This window comes from Rhineura floridana, chromosome 17 (genome assembly GCF_030035675.1).
Source record: "Rhineura floridana isolate rRhiFlo1 chromosome 17, rRhiFlo1.hap2, whole genome shotgun sequence".
NCBI lineage: Eukaryota > Metazoa > Chordata > Lepidosauria > Squamata > Rhineuridae > Rhineura > Rhineura floridana.
This window is the reverse complement of record NC_084496.1, coordinates 16,234,132-16,240,131: the sequence shown is the minus strand read 5'-3', so window position 1 is coordinate 16,240,131 and position 6,000 is coordinate 16,234,132. Positions and strand designations below refer to the sequence as shown.

The 6,000-nt window shown below is 43.7% G+C and overlaps 1 protein-coding gene across 1 annotated transcript in view; it reads left to right on the top strand.

Moving 5' to 3' along the window:
- Positions 1-1,433: 1,433 nt before the first annotated feature.
- Positions 1,434-6,000, top strand: part of TECPR1 (tectonin beta-propeller repeat containing 1) — a 90,577-nt gene continuing 86,010 nt past the window's right edge. The window contains exon 1 of the mRNA XM_061599350.1: positions 1,434-1,499. The gene's annotated coding sequence lies outside the window, so the exon portion shown is untranslated. The remainder of the gene's footprint in view (positions 1,500-6,000) is intronic.

Below are 6,000 nucleotides of genomic sequence, written 5' to 3'. Positions count from 1 at the left end.
TCGTCCATAATCAAATCATGGACGAGGGAGGTTTTATTATGTACCGATCTGGCATTAAAAAGCAGCAACTGGAGATCTGAGAGTTGGCTGAGAGGACAACCAACAACCCTGCGGATATGAGAAGGACCGGAACGAGGTACAGCCACTACATGTCTGGGCCGCGTTCCCCTTACCTGGCACGTCCTTCTCATAACACCATACCTCCCTCTGCCCGTCACTACGGCAATTGGGGCCCCCTCAAGTCTCCCCGCTTGATGGAAAAACCTCTTCCCCAGGCACATTGTAAACTATAAATGCAAAAAACTCATACACTTAAAAATACACACTCACTCATAACATATATTCATACAAATACCCACACATCCAATTCAAATCCGCACAGTAAACATAGTCCCGCACTCTGTACGAACGAACGCCAACTCTGGACCTCTCTTCTTCCATGATGTTATTGTGGCTCCGCAGAAGGTTGCAACTCAGTTCTAATTGTTACTTAGATTTTTTTTAACTTCATATGAAGATGTCCATATGTTGGAGGTGTAGAGGTGTCCACCACAGGCTTGGCTGTCTTGATCTTCCCAGTACAAGCAGTTCAATGAGAAGCGCAGCAATGATGACAATCAAGAGAAGACAGGAGCAAACAGCAATAATAGCTCTCACTCCCTGGGCAGCTGGAACAAATGCTGTGTGTAAGAACCAAAGTAGCAGCCACAGCTGCTCTCTTTCTCTAAGCGACAACAATGTTCCTCTTCCTGCAGGCAAAAAGGTCTCCACACGTCCCTCAGTCCGCAGTCAACATATCCCTCCAAAGGGTAGATGGAAAAAATAAACCATGGCTGGTTAAGGTTCCTGGGACCCAATCCTGCAGGATATAGTGCAAATCAAACAACAGCAATCCAACAGGGAGGGATGATGATCTTGTTTTACATTTCTTTATTGCTGTCGCTAAACTACAGATGCAAAGAGAGACACATCTATGTGGCATTGTTCTTCAAAGTAGAATCATTTTCTTGGTTTTGGTTTTACCTTGATATTGTTGTTCATGTCCTGTTTAAGATGGATAATGCTCCTTTCACTGCCAATAACCGCTTGTAAGTTAAGGCCGTTCGGCTTCCCACGCACAGCTGCTGATAAGGAAAGTTGCCGGGGACGCTGGAGAGATTAGGCCTTTCAAAGCTTTTAAGATTCACAAGGTTAGCAAATGAGTAGCAAATAAATTCCTTGGAAGCCTTAGATCCTCAAAAAATAATTGGATTAAACAGGTGAACAGTCCAGTGAAAAAAAGAGCTGGATAGCTGGTTAAACACTCGGTCGGCCGGGAGAAATTAGAGCCTGGTTATGCCTCCGGCCGCCATCTTTTTCTTTTTCTTTTGTATGGTAGAGCACCTACATTATGTGCAGAAAGTCCCAGGTTCAGTCCCTGGCATTTCCAGTTTTTAAAACGATCAGGTAGCACCTGATGGACAAGACTTAAGCTGGAGAGCTGCTGCCAGGAAGAGCAGGTAATATTTGACAAGATGAACAAAGAGCGTGTTCTGGTATAAGGGAGTTTTTTATGTTCATGTGTCATTGGAAGCCTCTTTTTGTGTTTGATGGATCCTGTTTATACATGCAAGTTAATTATTTGCAGCATGCAATATCGAGAGATGACCTGCACTTGTGATTGACCATCACAGATATAACACCTCTTTCCTATCATCAACCGCAGTGTCATTCAATACTTTTTCATATGCCAGTTCACATATTCTGTTTCCAATTTATAGACTACAAAGAAGATGAACTTTTGTGAATTTGAAAAAAACATTTCTAAAAGGGACCCAAAAGCATTTTACCAGTTTCAAGACAGATGGTGTGAGGAGAGGAGAGACAAAGAGAATGGGGGTGACAGGGTTGGATGTGTGTAAGAAAGGAGTATGCTTGTGACCTTGACCCTGCACACATTTCAGATTTGCCTCACCTATCTTTGGATTTGGCCCCACTCACTGCAGGTATGCAGCTCTTGAAGGGTTGGCCACAAGGGAATGCAGCCCTTGGGCTGAAAGGGATTCCCCACCCCGGTACAGATTAATCAACTGATGTGCTATTGTGCCTGTAAGACCCAGGCCCTAGATCAGACCATGTTCAGTGTCACAATAGAAACACAGGAAACTGCCTCATATTTGTCCATGTAGGCACAGTATTGTCTCTTGCAGAGATGGGGAACCTGTGGCCCTCCAGAAGTTGTTGGACAACTACCATCAGCCCTAGACAGCATTACCAATGATCAGGGAGCGATAGTCCAAGGAGCTTTTACCCTCACCTACCTGTTTCCAATGCAAATATCAAGGGTTGAACCTGGGACCTTCTGCAAGCAAAGCATGTGCTCTCCCACTGAGCTATGCATCTCTCCCCTAAGCCCATCAGTTTCTCCCTTTCAGACTGGCTCATCATTTATCTTCTTCCATAAGCAGGAGGGCAGATTCTCTGGGCTAGGAAATGTACTCATGTTAAGAAGGGCAACCTGTTTGCTTAAAAAAGGAAAGGGGGGGAGGAAGTATCAATACGGCTTTCAGATGCATCTGCCATCTGGTCACATGCAGATGGATTATCACTCTGAATCCTGTTTTTCTCATTAAACCTCATGCAAAGTTAAATTTCTCGGCCGTCACACAGAATGGCAATCACACAGAATGATGTAGCCTAGGACAGTGTGTGAATGCCGAAAACTGTCAAGGTAGAAAACAGTGCAAACTATGTGATGCAAGCAGAAACTGAAGTGTATTTAACTCTTCATGGGCTTTGTACCGCCTCAGGCAGCACATCTCTCACTTTCTTCAAATTTCTTCTCAGAAGCCACCCTGTGACACATCTTCCTAGTTTCCAGGCCCTGCATCAGAGATGGACAACTTGAGGCTGTCCAGATGTTGCCAGACTACAACTCCCATAATCCTTGCCTGGGGTGGGAAATCTTTTTTAGCCCAAGGGTCACATTCCCTTCTAGACAATCTTCCAGGGGGGCACATGGCAGTGATGGGTAGGGTTGCCAGATATCTGGTTTTTGCCCAGAGACTTTGGATTTTGGGGGTCCTCTCCAGGTTCTTGGGTGAATCACCTTAATCCCTGAACTCTCAGCTTTCATTTAAAAGAGAAATTAAGTTTATAGGTGGTCTGGTTCAAGAGATATACAACAAAATGTTGACTGCCCCAGCCGCAACTTCTGTTAAATGAGCTTGTAGCTGACTGCTCTAAGCCTACCCTTTCAGGTTTGTAGCCAAAAAGTGAAGTTGTGATTGACAAGGCAGTAGCTAGACCCCATTGCAATGCCAGAAAACTTGTTTATTCCTGCTGCACACCTTAACGTGGTGAGGGGAGTTAAGAGTGTCGAAGAAGCTGAGAGCAATGCTGTCAGGAGTCTAGACCAAGAGGCTAGACTCCTAGCAGGGGCACTCAAGGTAGAATGGTCAAAGCTGAAACATGCATCCACACTCAGAGAAGGCAATGGTGAACCACCTCGGAATACCTCTTACCATGAAAATCCTATGAATAGACTATCCAAAATACAACACGAGATAGTGCTAGAAGAGGAGACCCCCAGGTCAGAAGGCCACTCAATGAGCTACTGGGGAAGAACAATGGACACATACGAGTAGTGCTGTGATGTAATGACACCACTGGATCAAAGCCGAATGGAAGCCCAGAGGCTGATGCGCACAGATGCGAAAGGAGAGCCCAGAGTTGTATGAAGCACACAATAGGAACATGGAATGTGAGAAGCATGAACCAGGGAAAGTTAGAAATTGTCAAGCAAGAAATGGAGTGTATCAACATTACAATACTTGGCGTGAGTGAATTAAAATGGACGGGAATGGGACATTTTCAGTCAGGCAACTATAAAATATTTTATGCAGGAAATGAGAACTCAAAAAGAAACGGGGTTGCTTTAATAGTGAGAAATGATGTAGCAAAAGCAATTAGGAGCTATAATGCAAGGTCTGAGCGAGTGATATCAATGAGATTAAATGGGAAACCTATTAACATAACCATCATCCAAGTCTATGCTCCAACGGCAAACACAGAAGAAGAGGAATTGGAAAGATTTTATGCAAAAATACAGGAAGAAATTGATCACACACGAAAACAAGATGTGCTGATAATCATGGGGGACTGGAATGCAAAAGCAGGGAACAGAGAAGAACTAGGAATTGTGAGAAAATGGGGCTTAGGAGATAGAAATGAAGAAGGAGAAAGACTTATTGAATACTATGAAGCCAATAATTTGTTTCTTGCAAACACATTTTTTCAGCAACCTAAAAGACGACTGTATATGTGGACATCACCAAATGGTCAATATAGGAATCAAATTGATTATATAATTAGTAGCAGAAGATGGAGAAGTTCCATACTTTCTGCGAAAACAAGACCAGGAGCAGATCACGAACTAGTCAAACCAAAAATCAGAGTAAAGCTAAAGAAGAGCAACAAAGCAATCACAATGCCAAAATACAATTTAAATACCCAGGGCCAGCCCCAGGCATGCCGGAGCCCTTGGGTACCAGCCTGCCTTGGGTCCCTCTGCTCCCCCTCCACGATCCGCGGAAGTTAAGCATCCACAGACCACAAGACAGGAGCTTCCGTGCCGCCCAACATCCCCCGCTATCCCCACACTTCACCTACGTTTCCGTTGTTTTTTGTGGAGCACACAGGTTTGCCATCAATCAAGATGGCGGCCGAGGTTTCCCTAAAGGGCTGAAGCCTCTGCCGCCATCTTTGTTGATGGCAGCAACGCGCATGTGTAGCACACATGTGTGCCATCAGCCAAGATGGCGGCAGAGGCTTCAGCCCCTTAAGGAAACCTCGGCTGCCATCTTGATTGATGGCAAATCTGCACACCACAAAAAACAACAGAAAGGTAGGTAAAGCAGGGGGATAGCAGGAGGATGGCGGTCCATGGATGCTTCCGCTAATCGCGGAATGAGAATGGAGGGCCCCCTGTAGCTCCAGGGGCCCTCAGGCCAGTGCCCCACCTGGCAGTCCTTTAGAACCGGCCCTGTAAATGCCATCCCAGAAGAATATAAAGATCAAATAAGAAACAGATTTGAGGCTTTAAACTTAGTTGATAGAGAACCAGAACTATGGATTGAAGTCACAGACATTATCAGGGAAGAATGCAAAAAGACAATACCTCTAGTTAAAAAGAAAGACCTCAATGGATGACTGAAGAAACTCTTAAAATGGTTAAAGAGAGAAGGAAAGCAAAAGGAGACAGAAACACAGTTAGAACCCTAAATGCAACTATACAGTGACTAGTACGTAGGGACAAAGAGAACTATTACAATAGTATAGAAATAGAAGAGGACAACAAAAAGGGTAGAACAAGAGCCCTATTCCAAAAGATTAGAGAAATGAAAGGGAAATTTATACCAAGAGTAGGGATGTTGAATAATCAACAGGAGAGCACACTGACTGACTGAGATGAAATAAAAGGAAGATGGAAGCAATACATGGAAAAACTCTATAAAAGAGATGCAAAGATGACAGATTCATTCACAGAGGAACCATATGATGAAAAACCAGAAATTTTAGAATGTGAAGTCAAAGCTGCTCTTAAAATACTTGGAAGAAACAAATCATCAGGAACAGATGGCATACCAATAGAGTTGCTACAAGCTACTGAGATTGAACCTGTCCAAATGTTGACAAAAATTTGTCAAGAAATATGGAAAACTAAACAATGCCCAACAGATTGGAAGCATTCAATATATATCCCAATTCCAAAGAAAGGGAATCCCAGGGAATGCAGTAATTATCAAACTACTGCCTTAATATCCCATGCAAGTTAGTAAAGTAATGCTCAAGATTCTACAACAAAGGCTCTTACCATATGGAAAAATGGACTGCCTTCAAGTCGATCCCGACTTATGGCAACCCTATGAATAGGGTTTTCAGAGGTGGTTTACCATTGCCTTCCTCTGATTTACCATATATTGAGTGAGAAATGCCAGATGTTCAAGCTGGATTTAGAAA